Source organism: Talpa occidentalis, unplaced genomic scaffold, assembly GCF_014898055.3.
Source record: "Talpa occidentalis isolate TD23 unplaced genomic scaffold, MPIMG_talOcc4v2.1 talOcc4.13, whole genome shotgun sequence".
NCBI lineage: Eukaryota > Metazoa > Chordata > Mammalia > Eulipotyphla > Talpidae > Talpa > Talpa occidentalis.
In genome coordinates this window covers 23,005,363-23,021,563 of record NW_023601322.1, presented here as the reverse complement: position 1 = coordinate 23,021,563, position 16,201 = coordinate 23,005,363, and the positions used below count along the sequence as shown (strand labels likewise).

At 37.1% G+C, this 16,201-nt stretch overlaps 1 long non-coding RNA gene across 3 annotated transcripts in view; it reads left to right on the top strand.

Annotated features, from left to right (window-relative positions):
* LOC119243086 (uncharacterized) overlaps positions 1–16,201 on the top strand; it is a 56,559-nt gene that overhangs the window by 21,871 nt on the left and 18,487 nt on the right. The window contains exon 5 of one of the 3 annotated variants that reach the window (XR_008551365.1): positions 13,224–13,412. The exons of 1 other annotated variant lie outside the window; for it this stretch is intronic. This is a non-coding gene — a long non-coding RNA (uncharacterized LOC119243086). Of the gene's footprint in view, positions 1–10,575; positions 10,747–13,223; positions 13,413–16,201 lie in introns of those variants that run through there. One more of the 3 variants, XR_008551364.1, reaches the window with a different exon arrangement.

The following is a 16,201-nucleotide window of genomic DNA, read 5'->3' as shown; positions in this document are numbered from 1 at the left end:
GATGTGGAGCATATTTTGAAAGAGGTTCTGCCCCCAAGACCATCATTAATCTACCTGAAATTAGACCACAGGCAATTCATTCCCGTGAGACAGGAATTATTTGTTATTTTTATTTTTTTCAAATTTTATTTTATTTTTAAAAGTTTTTTTTTTAAAGATTTATTTATTTATACAAGAACTGGAGTATAGGTCAGATGTGTGGGAGGGTGAGAGGATTCACCAGAGACAGAACAGGGAACAGAAAAGGCAGACTGATGGAAATACACTGCTGAGGGGAGCAGTGGGCGAGACAGGAGAGGTCTGCCCCACCATGTGGGTATCTCCGCAGCTAGCAGGGATCAAACCGGTACTGCAGAGGCTGCAGACAGCTTCACAGTGCTGTGCTCAACCACCTGTGCCACCAGGGAGGCCCTATTTTCTATTAAAGATTCTTTTTAAAATTGGTTTTTGTGGGGCCTCCCTGGTGGCGCAAGGGGTTAAGTACCGCACTATGAAGCTATCCGCAGACTCTGTAATATGAGTTCCATCCGTGGCCGGCCGGCCAGGGAGCAATCCACATGGCGAAGCAGACCTCTCCTGTCTTACCCACTGCTCCCCTCAGCAGTGTATTTCAGTCAGTCTACCTGTTCTGCTCACCACTCTGTCTCTGGTGAATCTTCTCATGCCCGGCCAACATCTCTGCATAAATAAATAAATCTTTAAAAAAATTGGTTTTAGTTTGATGCATCTTTTTCTTCTGAGAAAAATTCACATGAATCTGTCACATGGGAAGGCCAACAAATGGCCTAAAGGATAAAATACCTCCTCTCCCACTGGACCAGAAGATCAGTGTCCTTCCCACTGAGCCTGCACAGAGATCTAAATGCCAAAACTTTCTCTACACTGGAAAGCAGGCAACAGATTGGAGGCAATGCGATAACACTTAGAACTCATTCCTGATCCTATGAAACATTAATTTTTCAAAAGTTAAAGCTCTGAAATTTGGGTAATGAGATTAAATACTGCAGTATTTCTCCAATCTCCCTCACTACAATGCCCCAACCAAAATTTTATTAACTCAATGGCCTATTTTTATAATTCATATTAAAATAAATCTGAATTTTTTTCTGTCCCAACATTAATGCCTTGGAGGAAAGAGCTTTTGTTGTTTGCTTGTTTTTTTCTTTTAAGATAAAATTCGACTGACATAAAATGGTTCAGTTACTCTAGAAAAGAGTTTGCAATTTCTTGAAAAGTTAAACATAAACTTACCCAAAATTCCAACAGTTTCATTCTTAGATATCTACCGAAATGAAAACATATGTTTAAACAAAGACCTCATGCTGATACTCAACAGAATTATTTATATTTTCTCAAAATGAAAACAACCCAACTATCCATCAAATGGAGAATGATTAAAAATATTATGGTTCATTTTCCATATAATAGGATACTGTGCAGCAATAAGAAGGAATGAAATAGTCATATGTGTTACCTCAAAAGCATTATGTTAAGTGAAAGAAGTCAAGCACAAAGACCACATACAGTATAGTTTCATTTACCTAAAATGTACAAAAAAAGACAAATCCATATGGAAAGAAAATAAGATTAGTGATTGTCTGGGACTGGGAATGGGAATGAGGATTAAATGTAAATGGGATGGGGAAGTTTATTGCGATGATGAAAACATTCTAAAATTGATTACAGTAGTGGTTGTACAACTTGGTAAATGTACTAAAATTCACAATTGGTGACTTTGTGAGATGTAAATTACATCTCAATAGATACAATTGTTTAAAATATTTCAACTGATAAGGATAGGAAAGCAATGCAGCATTAAATGAGAAGGAAGAAATTAAAGCTTGGAAAGAATTGGAACCACATTTTTTTTTTTAAGTTTTTTTTTAAGGATTTATTTATTTTTATACAAGATCTGGGGTACAGGCCAGAGATGCGGGAGATGTGAGAGGATTCACCAGAGGCAGAGCAGGGAGCAGAACAGGCAGACGACAGAAATACACTGCTGAGGGGAGTAGAGGGCACGACAGGAGATGTGGGAATGTCATGTGGGAATCTGCCATGTCATGTGGGAATCTCCCTGGCCGGCTGGGATCGAACCCACACTGCAGAAGCTATGGACAGCTTCGCAGTGTGGCGCTCAACCCTCTGCGCCACAGGGTAGACTGGAACCACATATTAAGGGATATCACTAACAATGTGTCAAAAGTATTATCTTCTTAGGGAGCTAGAAGAGTCAATAGTACTAGTATTAGTGCAGACATGTGGCAGTGCTAACCAAGACCTAAAACAGGGGAAAGATGCAAAAAGGAATATTCTCTTTTGGTCTCTCAGAGCTGCCAGTCATGCAGCATTTTATTTATTTTTTTGCTTTTAAATCAGTCACTCCCAGCAGAATTAGACCATATTAGTTTTTCTCATTGAATCTCAGGCATGAAATCAGATTTCTTAAAAGTTCTTTGCTCTGTAATGCTCTGCCTCATCTTTTTCTATCATTCCATCATATAGACTATGGGCTTATGCACCTAGAGGCATTTTTTTCACAGAAACAATATAAGTTGGAGCACAGATTGGGAAGGCCCTTGTTTAATTTGAATTCAGACAGGAGAGTATAAATCTCACCCATTAACCACTAATCTGTACTATGTCACTGTAGGGGCAGGACAGGCCACAGTGCAGGTTTTCTGATCCCATGCAGACAGGGTAAAGGAGGAGTCAGAGTCCTCAGTGGGTTTTTTGCAGGTCTTTTATTGGGGTTCACCAGGCATATGGCAGGCAGGGGTGCTGGCAGGCTGGCAGGCCTCCCAGCCCCCAGCAAATGCTCACTCTATCTGGGCTCTCTGGTGATCTCGGCTTCTCTTCGGTTTCTGCTGCTGCTTTCTCGGCTTCTGGCGTCCCTGTGATGCCGCCCTTAAAAGAACAGTCTTAGCGCAGGTGTACCCACTTCAGGTGCCCGCCATCAGGCATGCATTCAGGATCACAGGGTTCCCTCATCTATCCTGATGGCGGGAGGGCAGAAAAGCCTGATACCTTTTACCTTACCCTAGAGTCACTAATTTAAAATCCACATTTAGTGACCAACAGGCATATGAAAAAATGTTCAACATCACTTGTAATCAGGGAAATGCAAATCAAAACTACCATGAGATACCATCTTACACCAGTGAGAATGGCACATATTAAAAAAACTAGCAACAACAAATGTTGGCGAGGGTGTGGAGAAAAAGGAACTCTCCTGCACTGTTGGTGGGAGTGCAAACTGGTCCAACCACTATGGAGAGCTGTGTGGAGATTTCTGGACCTACTAAACATAGAGCTTCCATATGATCCAGCAATTCCACTCCTAGGTATTTACCCAAAGGACACAGAAACATCAATTCCAAAGAGCACCTGCACCCCTATGTTTATAGCAGCATTATTTACAATAGCTAAGCTTTGGAAACAGCCCAGATGCCCAAAAATAGATGACTGGATCAAGAAGATGTGGTACATATATACCATGGAATATTACTCAGCATTTAAAAAAGATAAACACATGCAATTTGCAGCAACATGGATGGCGCTGGAAGGGATCATGCTCAGCGAAATAAGCCAGAAAGAAAAAGAAAAATACCGGATGGTCTCACTCATAGCAGGAATCTAGAAAACTTAAATAAGGGACCAGGAAAATGAATATAAGAAAGTGAAAATCAACAAAAATTATGAACCAGAGACACTTTTTGTGGGGGGAAGGAGGGGAGGGATTGGGGTCAGAATGGAGGGGTTGAAATTGTATGGGGAATATAAAAATAAAATTTATTATTAAAAAAAAAATCCACATTTAGGATTTGGTGTTTTTCATCTAGAAGCAATGGATTTTGAGTCTTCATAAAAAAGAATATCATGATGCATTTTTGCTGTTCAAAGAATGGAGTCAAAATTATGATAAGGGCTTAATTCAAATTATAATTAATATATTACTACTTTATGTCAAAATAATGTAGTTGTGTTTTGTTATTTTTTTCCTTTAAAATGGATTGGAGAGGAAAGATGCCGTCATTATAACTAGAATGAGTAATACTGGTCACTTCTTTTATTGCAGTAGAATAGAGAAAAGTGAGAAGTTGAAGTTGCATAGGGATTTTAAAATGAGTAAGATTTAAACCCATTGGATGTGAGGAAATCTTGTACAATTGATAACAATAATGGTACTATTAGCCAAAACAGAAAAAAAAAAACATGCATGGAAACCAGGTTAGGGAAAAAGATTATAAGTAAAATGTTGACAGATTGAGGTTAAGATAGCCAAGTGGAAACTCTTCGAAATAAGTTTGCTAAATATGTCTAGAAATAAAAGGAGTTACTGGGCTGAAGGCTTACCTTTTAGTTAACAAAATGTAAAAATATAGTTGAACATATGTATGTTAAACATATATCATGTATCTACACAAAGTGGTAGAAAATCAGGAGAGATAGTAAACAGATGTTATGTATGTTTGTGTCAGGCTAACAGAAAAAAAAAAAAAGATAAAAAGTGGCCAAATAAAGTAAGCGAATTTCCTGCTTGCCTGTGACCATGCAGGTGTTTCTTTTTACAAACCTTTTCTGTTTGCAAAACAGAAGCAGCAGCTCTCCTGCCTACCTGACTATGCAGGTGTGTCTTTTTCTCTTTTTCCTAATAAACCTATTCTTTAAAAAAAAGAGAGAGAGAGAGAGAGAGAGAGATAAAGCACGGGATTACAGGTTTGTGTGGTGATATGCAGAAGTGGTTGTGTTGTAGAATATTGCTGGTCTCTCTCCCATCCCCAAATTCTCTCTGCAGTTGTAGGTTCCTTGTGCACAGGGACTGGATTTTACCTAATTCACACCCCCTACAAAGTTTAAAATGGCACTGGATACATATTTTATAAGTCTCCATATAGTTGATACAACAAATAACTGTCAAATATATGAAGGTACAGACAAACGTTATTCTACTAACTAGGAAAAGAATTTTAAAAAGTATTATCTATTTTTATTTTATATTTAAAAGCATGTTATTTTTTGTTTAATCCATTCTGACCTCCCTTTTAGTGCAAGGTATTATGTCCAGTATTTATGCAGTTAGAGACAATGAGTGAGATGTTTTTCTGTGCCATTGAAAAGAAAATGCCAACTATAGGATTCAGCATTTTCCTTCCAGTAGAAGCCTCAGAAGCTGCAAAGATTGACTCACTGAATGGCATGTGACACTGATCATATTATCTGGTGATAAGGGGGTCACAATGAGGTAAAACCCTTTGCCAGAGTGTGTGTGTTGAACTCCAACCCAGAAGACCAATCCTCCCCTTTCCCACTGAGCTAATGCTGATCTTGGAATAACAGAAGACAGAGACTTCAGCCACCCTCGATTATTCCAGCAAGGTTCTGTTCTATAATAGGTGGTAGTAATTCAGTTGTAATTAAACAAGACCTGATATATTATTTCCTAATGAACTCAAGTGAAGTCATCTCCCACTTCTTCCCAGTGCCTCTAATTAGGCAATAAGGACTATTTCTTGAGCAATAACGATCACTTTGCTGGGCTAGTGATGAGGGATTGCAGAGCACACAGGGAGGCTTGATGGCCTAGAATGAGAGACAGGTAGGCGGCAATTCTGAACGGAGCATCCTCCATTCCTCTTGCCATCTGCTCCCAAATTACCTAGGTGGCAAGCACTGATGAGGAACAAATTGAATTGAAACTAGAAAAAGGCGCTTAAAGTCATCAGTCACCAGCCCAGCAATTTAAATCAGAGCTTTATGTGTGTGGGTTCTTTGTATAATTATTCTGGTGCTTAATTTCCCAGATTTTTATATCCATTCTTTTGTTGACTCCTCAGGGAACTCAAAGGGATTAGATTAGCTGATTATTATTTTTCCTGTCTCAAGCATGAAGAGATCAGATTACAATCTTTGGAGTAGTATACTCAAAATGGGAAGGTTACAGCATCTACAGCTGTCTACAACGGAATCCTTCCATTGAGTCCACTATAAACTATTTCGATCACATTGGATTTCCTGTGATATCAATCAGTAGAAGTGGTCTCCTTGCTTCCTGGCACATTAGGTGAGGGAAAAAAACTGTTCTCTCTAGCTCTCTTCAGTTCATCTAAGGCAGATGTAGACAAGACTTCCAGTCCTCCATCTGTTTTTGTAATATATGGTGAAAACCTAGGCTCTTTTGTGGTGTCACCTTCTGATTGTGAATTCTATGGAAGCTATTTTACAACTCTAGGTTATAAGTAATTGAGAACAAAGTAAAAATGATTTGATCTACAGATATCCACTAAATTCCATCCATGTAGGGACAACCGTCCTTCTCCTCCTGAGAAACACCGGTTTCCCTCCATTTGTATATTCATTTCAGTGTCTGTAATATACAAAATGTGTCTCTTCACTGACTTCTAACTTCTTTGAATTGGTACTAACATCTGTTTGGTTTCTAATCAAGTTAAGATAAATCTGTAATCCATGCTTATTTTGTATCTCTATGATAAATATTTTACCCCTTTAAAATTATAATAATAAATATAGTTTTACTGGCTTACTTATTACTTATGTCTTGTTTTACCCTTAAAACAACAGACTTGAGTAGTTGCAACAAAGACCTTATGAACCACATGCAAAATATACTTACTTTCTGACCTTTTACAGATAAAAAGTTTACAGATCAGATCCTTATCTGAAACATAGATATCCAGCCAATCGCCACGCAACAGAGGGAATAATTTTTCGTTTTTTTCCTACATGTTCAGGCATTAGGAGGGTGGCAAAAATAAAAACCAGTGTAGTAATCTCTCACTTTTCCCTAAACTGCTAAAGTTGCTATTTTGGAACATGAGATCTGGTTTTGGACTGGATGTTGGGAAACTTGTTATGCTTAGCTGTGGGGCATTTAGCAAAATTTCCTATTTCTGGGTTTCAGCTTTTTCATATGTAAAATGGATGTAAAATTTTTTCTTTTTATGTTTATCCTTTTAAAGATTACCAAGACCAATTTTTTTTTTTCCTCCTGGTTGAAGCTAGTTTTTGGAGGCAAATCAGAATAAATCAGATCTGATCATTCTGTCCTGAAACAGATGGAAAGGAACCTGTGTTTAGAGCTTATTATAAAATGATCATATTGGGTTAGAAAATCATCTATTCCCAACCTGTTCCCACCTTAGGATGACAGACATCAAGTTGAAAAGCGGCAGTGGTGGTGTTGAAAATGGAGTGCAAAGGGGCCTGGGCTGGACTTCAGAAATCTTGGCAAGAAAATATAAATCTGAGTTTTACTTGCAGTTACATGGCCAAGAAAATGTTGCAATCCATCATTTCAACTTATCCATGCCTGATAAGCAGTGTACAATCATTACCTTATGAGCTCAAACTCTGAGGTCAGAGAACTTTATTTGGGGAGTCATCTATTTTTACCCTGACTTGTTTTTCTTCAACTGACCTCCCTTTCTCAAGTCCCAGTACCAATATTCTCAGGCTGCATTTTGAGCTGCAGCCATATCTGACTTCCCCTGAAGATCTTCATTCAATCCTCTGTTTTATGTATAGATAAGCAGACTAAATACTGAGAGAGGTTAAGTAATTTCCCAGATTACAATGTTAATAAGTGGCAGAGGAGAGATTCATACACTGGCAGTCATGCCTTGAAGTGCATACTGTTAACAACTAGGCTGAGTTTCCTCTGGAAAATTGACAGACCAATTACGAAAGTTGATATTGGAAGAATTTCCCCATTTCAGCAATAAACACACACACAAAATGTGTGTGTATACATAAATACATATACACATATTCATGCTCACTGATGGATCACACGCAAATGTTCCATCAGTTTGAAATTACAGATAGAACCTTATGGGACAGGCAATTATGGAAAAGAGTATGATTTAAAAATATATATTGAATAGAGAAGATCAATACAGAAAGCATGTTTACTGTACAGAAGAGATCCTTGGAGGTTTATTTTTGATTGTCTCAAATGTGAAATCTCAGCAAGCATTAAAGGCCACTGGGCCTGTAGCACTTAGAAAAATCAATGCTTGTTGTCTTCTACCTGGATGATTATTTATAGTTCATTTACCCTGAGTCTCCCTCAGGGGACAAGGAGTCTCAGATTCTTATTTGTTATGAATTTGAATACGTTGCTTACCCTTTCTAAACTTGAGTTTTCCCATCTCTAAAGTGTGTCAGTAAGATGTACCTCAAACGGCTGTGGTGAAGCTTTAAAAAGAATATACTTTTACTTTCTCCCTCACTGCTATTTCTGGTATTGTCTTTCTTACTGATTCCCTCTCTTCCTCTCTCTTCCTTCTAGCTTTTGTTCATTTCCTCTTTTGACTTAGTCTAAAAATTTTACATCAGTTGATAAAGAGGAAACAGAGATTTTCAGTTTTTTGTTAAACAATATCTATCTATGTATGTATGTTTGTACTTGTATATGTATGTGTCTATGATCGTCAACTAGAGCTTAAAAATAAAACATGATATGAAAGTTCTCTCATGTTTGATTTTTGATCAAAATTATCTTGATTGAAATTAATTATGAGAGCCTGCAGGAAGACTGAGAAACATAAAACACTGTTGTTCCTTTCTTCTTAAAAAGGAGGTACCCCAAATTCCTTGGTCCCTTCATTACTGTGAGCATATTTCTTTAAATCACTTAAGTTATTGTTTCACTGAAGTTATAGTTATTTTCAAAACTGTATTTTCAACAGGTTACACATTTCTTACTACTGAATTTCTGCTTTACAAATGAAATTCCAAATATGAGCTTTTAAAAACATGATGATTAGTTTACAAGCAGATTGCTAAGTAGATAGTGCTATTTTGTTAAGGATTTTGTTGTTATTCACTATGACTCTGGCACTTCATCCCTTCCTTATTGACATCAGTATTGCCTGGGGAGAGCTGCTGGGAAACCCCATATCTTCCTGGAGCTTCACCCTTTTACCATGCATTATGAATAATTGAATCAATTATTCAAGACTGGATTTATGTTTCATCAAAGCAAACATGCTGACCCTATCAGAACATCTTTATGAAAGCCTCAGCTTCTGACTCAGCCAAATAATGACCCTCAAAGTTTGGGTTTATTTCAAGAACAAGTAAATATCCACAAGGTCAATTTTAAACTTGTGGATGTGAGCTAGGCTCACCTTGAGCTCTGATCATTCTGCCCTGCTTTTGAAAATATCCAGATTCCCCATAGTGTGATAAAAGCTCAAGATCCTATCTCCAAAGTCACACTCTGAGGTAATGGGTATTAAGGCTTCAAATATGAACTTTTTTTGAGGAGGGGAGGGCACAATTCTGTCCAAACAGCAGGACTCACAGTTACTGATTAATAATATGCTCCAACTATAGATTCAGGAGATTGAACTATCGCCAGACAATTAATTTTCTATTTTTTTCCTCAAAATTATCAAAATATCTCAGATACATTGGAAGCCATTTTTTGTTGGAACATCATTGTTATAACATCATATAAGATTCAACTGTTCATTCTTGAAACAAACATGTTTATATACTATATTAAATTCACTGCTAAAAGCCCAAATCTATACTTCACCACTGTTTTCCTTTACCCAGTTTACCTACTTACCTTCTCCCTTCCCTTTTGGCAACCACTAATTGGCCTTATAGTCCAAAAAATTATTTTTGTTTATTTAGTTCATATCATGAGTAAAACCATATGGCAGTTTTCTTATTGCTATCTGATTTATTTCACTAGCTATAATTCCCTCTAAGTCCACTGCAAGGACAGAATTTCATAATTTTATAGCTGAATAGTATTCCATTCTCTCTCTGTGGGTATATATGCATATGTGTGTGTGTGATACCAAAGAGACATTAAAATACTGCATCGTACAGTAGAATATTGACAACTGTTAAAACTGAGCATTGCTCATGGTGCAGGGGTTAACGTCTCAGCACTGTTAGGTTGTCATCAGCCACTGCAGCATGGGTTCTATCCCTTGACAGGAAGCTAACCCACATGACGCAGCAGACTTCTCCTATCTTGCCCACTGCTTCCCATAGCAGTGTATTTCAGTAGATCCACCTGTTCTGCTCCCCACTCTGTCTCTAGTGAATCCTCTCACCCCCCCCCATAACTCTGGCTTATATCTTGGGTACCTATATGCATACTAAATAATAAATCTTTAAAAAAAACTGCATTCAGTAGAATTCATCATACTATTTTCTCCATTTTTGTTTGTTTCCATATCCTCACCACTTTTAAAGGTTTCTTTTTTAAACAAGTTTTTAAAAAGAACTTTGATATCTACTTCATTAACAAATCATATGAGTCTATTGGGTCAGTTTTACCTTGAATTTTGATTCTAAGTAATGAAACTCTGGTATCTGCTGTGTGTTTTATTTCTTATAACCCTGTCATTATTATAGAGACTTGTAACTCAATACATTAATATTTATACTTTTTCACTCTCTTCCCTATTTATATGAACTTTCTTTTTCTTTTAGATCTGGGGAATATATATTAAACCAATCATTCAATGTGTTCACTCATCTAGTTCAATATTGTTTCTTACATTTTAAGTATCTTTTCCATTTAAACAGAAAAACTGATCACTAAATTTCTTAAGACAATTACTGGGAGAAGAGTCTACTTTTGGAAAGTATTCCTTTTGAATGGGAAGGAATTTTCTCCTATCATCAAGTCCCTAATTCCCTGAAGCAGCAAGTTTGGGAAGTAAGAATGTAGTGGTATGTATGGATGGATGTGTATATTTGAATGAAATCTTGGCGCAAGTTCTGCTTGCCACCATTTATTTACTTATTTATCCATTGAATAACTCTATATTGACAAGCACTTTTTTAGACCCTGGAATTCAACAGTGGGAAAAACATACAAAAGTGCCTGCTCTATTATAACATGTGTGAGGGGAGGGGAAACAAAAAAATAATTAGATAGATGATATGTTAAATGCTAATAGAGCTATGGAGAGAGATAAAGCATAAAAAGGAAAAGGAGTGACTGAGGAGACAGAAGGACTACTTTAACAGTGAGTAGAGTATCACTGTTCATGATACTTGAGCAAAGACCTTTAAGATATGAGAATGAATTATGTGGACACTAGCCAGATGTTTGTCACAGGCAGCAGGACAAGTTTCAGACAGAGAAGTGGTCTGATCAAGAAAAAAAACAGAGGGCCTCCCCAGTGGCACAGCAGTTGAGCACTGGGCTATAAAGCTGCCCGTAGCCTCTGCAACCTGGTTCCATCCTGGCCACCGGCAAGGGTCCCACAGGGCATACAGACCTCTCTTGTCATGCCCTCTGCTCCCCTCAGTAGTGTACTTCATCAGTCTGCCTGTTCTGCTCCCCGCTCTGGCTCTGGTGAATTCTCTTACCCTCCTGCGCTTCTGACTGTACCCAGTGCTTGCATAAATAAATAAATAAATCTTAAAAAAAAAAAAAAAGAAAAAGAAAAGAGTAGATCTTGACTGGGGTAATGGGAGGTAGGCAAGAAATTAGCAGGACAAATAATCCAAAATTCCCATTTGAATCAGATGGGAAACTTCTGGCTACTTTTAAACAGAGATGTCTTATTCAACTTTAGAGAATGAGATAATTCAAAGTTGTGAGATTCAAAAGGGAGATGCAAACAGAGCATGAACACATACCTAAGAAAAATTTCACTAAATAAATTTGACCAGATTAATGAAACCATGAAACAATTGGGGTGATCTGAACAGTGAGCATGGTGAAAGCCTGTTGGATATATGTGACAGGTATTACTGTTAATCAAACATCCTACAAAATAATTTGCTCTCAGTTAATTCCACAATGGAAGGAAACATCCAAGATTTCAAGTTGTGACTCTTTCTCATCTTCTAGATCTCAACGTAATAACTCCTACTAAGATTCCCTCTCCAGCACCTCAGGGATGTTTAATAGATTCCCTAGTTTTACTCTCCATATATAATGTAATATAAGTACATATATAATTTATAGGACCCACTATAATTTGCAATCAATTATATAAGGAAACTAACATTTGGTATGATTTCCTCTTTTGGCTACCTGAATATCAAGTCTTTGTCAGAGCCCATCTAACATATCTATTTTTGGGAAATTTAATATTTTGTAACAGATGAAATGTAAAAGGAAACATCAAGGCACTATTCAGCTTTTAACATAAAAAATAGCAACACATATAAGTGTCAACTGAGCAAGGGAACTGCCTTGGTGTTCTTAATTCCCTGTATTTAGAATATTGTACCTTATAAAGGTCTAGGCCTCAGAATTCAGCTCACAATGGAGAAATGACCTCTCCAGCCCCCTCCCCCTGCCTTCTCCTAACCCCTTCCCTCTCCTTTTCTCCCATCTAGCAACTGAACCAGCTCTAAGTATCTACAAAGTTTCCCATAGGATTGGTAAAGTACAATCTTGCTCTTTTCCAGCTTTGGGAACTGACAGCAGAGAGTCAAGAATGTGCTGAGGGCTTGCCCTGCTACCTGTTTATGCCTCTGGGAGGAGGCTGTCACTTATAGTCACTTATAGACCTGGAGGGATGCCACAAAAACTGAATTTGACAACCTGTCAAAACCAAGCAGAGAGAGCTTGAGGCTTATTTCCACAGCTGTTATATTTCTTCTGTGGCATGGATACAGAATTGAAAGACAGCTGGCCTATCAATGGAGGCCAGAGAACCAGATGAAGGAAGCAAAAGCTCAGGTGATGGGCAGTGAGAACTGAGGAACAATGGACTTAGCAAGTGTGGAGATGTATGCTGTTCTGTAGCATTCATGAGGGCATAAGAATGGACCATAGGTTCACTTTTGACAGACATTAGCACCAGGACCCAGCAGAGTACAGAGCATCAGGTGGATAAGAGAACAATTCAAGATGGCAGACTCCTTTCACCCACTGGCAAAGACATGAGGCTGCCTGAACCACATATTTTCCCCCTCAGTCCTGTATATACCTTCTTTTAGAGAACATCTAGAAGAAATTATCAGTTGGATAATTTTACCCAACAGAAGATACTATTTAAGTTAAGCAATCATAATAAGCTTCAAATTACAGTGAACACTTAATTTTTGTCCTAAGACAGTGGGTTGGAGGTGCAGGTGAAAAATCAAGGTGCTTATAGACAAAATAAAACAATGACATTGCCTTTGTTCATATTGTAGATGAAGGGATTTTACTGTCCTGCCACATATATTTATCTATGTGATTATTTATTTAATATTTGTTTTTTCAGATAAATTCCACATGAGGAAGATCATGTTTACTATAGTACCCCTAATACAAAAAAATGTCCTCAAGAGGCACAGAATTATTGGATGAATGCATGATGGAAGAATTTATATATTAAAGAAGGCAGGTTGAAGGGTCATTGATTACACTGATATGCAAATGAAGATGTTACCTGATTACAATGGTGACTGAGAACATGGAGCAGATGATAGCAACATTGTTTGCTTTGCCAGAGTATAAGGAAATGACTCAGAGACCAGGTATCAGAGAATAGCCACTCTGTTCTCAAAACATACAAGCCCCAATGGGATGGGTGAGACAATTGAAGAGAAAAATATCCTGAGTGGTTATGATTACCAACTTTGGTTTCTCCACACTATTATTAAAAATAAATTATTTACTAAAAGGGAATTAACAACAAGTAATGTACAATATTCCTTTTGTCAAGACAGTGAGCAAAGGAACTGGCTGAGCATCTTCACAATTCATCTGAAAGCTTATCATTTCAGGGAGTTTTTTTTTTTAGTACCAGTTCTCCAAAGAAATATTCCTAGGAATTAATTCATTCTTTCTAAATTTAAAGCATACTAATTAGACATCCATCACAGGGAAAGGGGAAAGCCTTCTAAGAAATGAGTGGCTTCAAATATAGTATACATAAATTAACTCAAAAAAATCTCTTCTATAAATGCATCATCCCATCATGTATATATTGAGTGGGTCACGTATGTTTTTGAACTCCATGATCTATTTTCCTTGATGTATATGGAAAATGTCTTAGTTCTAAGTATGTATTTTTATGATATACATATTATATTATTATAGCTATTAGTAAATATATAGAAATTTTTCTAGGTCTAACCTCTGCTACATGTTATGAAATTACAGTAGGCTGGAAGATAGTATCTCTATTATCAAAGGATCTGCATTCTTCTGGAGGATATAGGTTCACATATACACTACAAGCTAGAACATAATCAGATGATTATGTTCGAGAAGTTTTTACAATTATGTGAGGACTGTTGGGAGTTGAGTAAGTGGAAGAATTTCATGTAGGAGAGACTGAAATTGAGCTTTGTAGGCAGATTGTATTGGATGAGAAGTGGGGAAAGACAGACAGACATTTCTGATATAAACAACTAAAATGAAGTTAAAAAAACGAAAAACAGAAAGAATAGCACACTGCATTGGAGGAGTAGAGCACTGGGACCGAAGACAACCAGTTTCTAGTCCTTACATGGCTACCAATTCACTGTGCAGCACCCCAAGACCAATCAGGAATTGAACTAGAAAAACTGACCATAAAACACTTAGCAATGTACATAGAAAAATAACTGATTCTAGGAAACACCAATATTTTGCCCTCAGACTGCTTACCAAGTTTATAGCTGAGACACTATGTTCCCCAAGCAAAAATATCAGAGACGATCCATTTCCCTTTGTTGATAACAAATCCGATACACAATTCCAATAGAGCAATGGTTATTACATGTGGGAAATAAAAGGATTGGTCATATAACAATTATAATGTACAGTAAGGAATATAATTCCCCATAGGCCAGTGGAGTTCAGAGAATTTAAATGAAGGTGGTGCCAAAGGCAAGATCTAGTGATGTCTTTGAGGTCTGCCCATATTTTACTGATGCCAAAAATCTTAAGTTACTAATAATATTTCACATGTGTATAATATGCCACACATCTCAAAATATCATTTAACTTTTAACACTTATTCTTCTGCATAAATCATTATTTCTATTTGACAAGCAAAAATCAGACACACAGAAGTCAAGTGATTTTTCTAAGTTTAGACAGTACAAGGACAGCAACACCCAACCTGAAACTTACATCCATTCATATTACACTTTTCTATCATGGTGAATGTGGCCATTGCTCTTTCCACAGATGTCTTTGCAGATTGTTTTTAAGGGGAGTCTATTTATATGGCAGCTTCAGTGGTATTCTAGTATATATAGTTAATAACTGACTCTTGAAAAAAATTGTCAAGTAGATTGATAGCATTTGCTGGTTTCAGTGATAGAAATATTCCAATCATGCTGATGTAAAGCTACCAATATAATGTCAGTGAAATCACTGAAGGACAACATCAGTTGGCTCCAGCCTCACTTATTATATCTATTATTTTTGTTCCATATAAACTGATAGATTCGCCAGGGCTGCAAAACTCAATTACGCTCTCCAAATTTCACTTTGTCCAAGCCTGAGTCCATACAACTGAATTATTTTTAACTTATTATAATACTTTAATGAAAGCTTCAGAGAGAAATATAAGAAAAATAAAAAACAGGTGGAGCAGATAGAAACAAGGTGTTTGACAAAAAGGAAAGGTAAGATTCCTTCTTGGGAATAAGTACCCTGCCTTTCTTTTCAAATTACTGTATCACCTCCTTCTCCTTAGTTCAGCTTGACATGAGTGCATATATACAATGTATTTCTAGTCATTTTTAACCCTGTGTCCTCTCATGAACTTCAGGCATGCGCACGTGCACACACACACACACACACGCACACAGAATGCTTTGTGAGTCTCCCAGCATGTTCAAAACTAAAGATAGTGACATCTGTCCTCAGCAATGCTGACTTTTCTCTGTCTGTTCCTAATTGGTTAAGAATAAAAATCAAGATTCCACTTAGATCTCTCATCCAGTCTCATAACTGGCCAACACATTAGCAGAATCTATTAAGTCCATGATCTGAATATTTTTGCATTTATGACCCATTGCCTTTCACTGTTTCTAACTTTTTAGCAGAGTTTCATTCAACTCAGACAGTTATAACAAAATACAATACATTGGGGAGTTAAAAAATTCATGTATTTATGACAGTTCAGGAGTTTGAGAAATTGAAGATTTGTCAAAAAGGCCGGCCAATTCAATGCCTGTTCAGGAAATCTATTCCTGACTTTCAGGCTTAATGAGAGAGAGGAAGCTCTGTTCTCTCTCTTCTTGTAAGTATACTAATGTC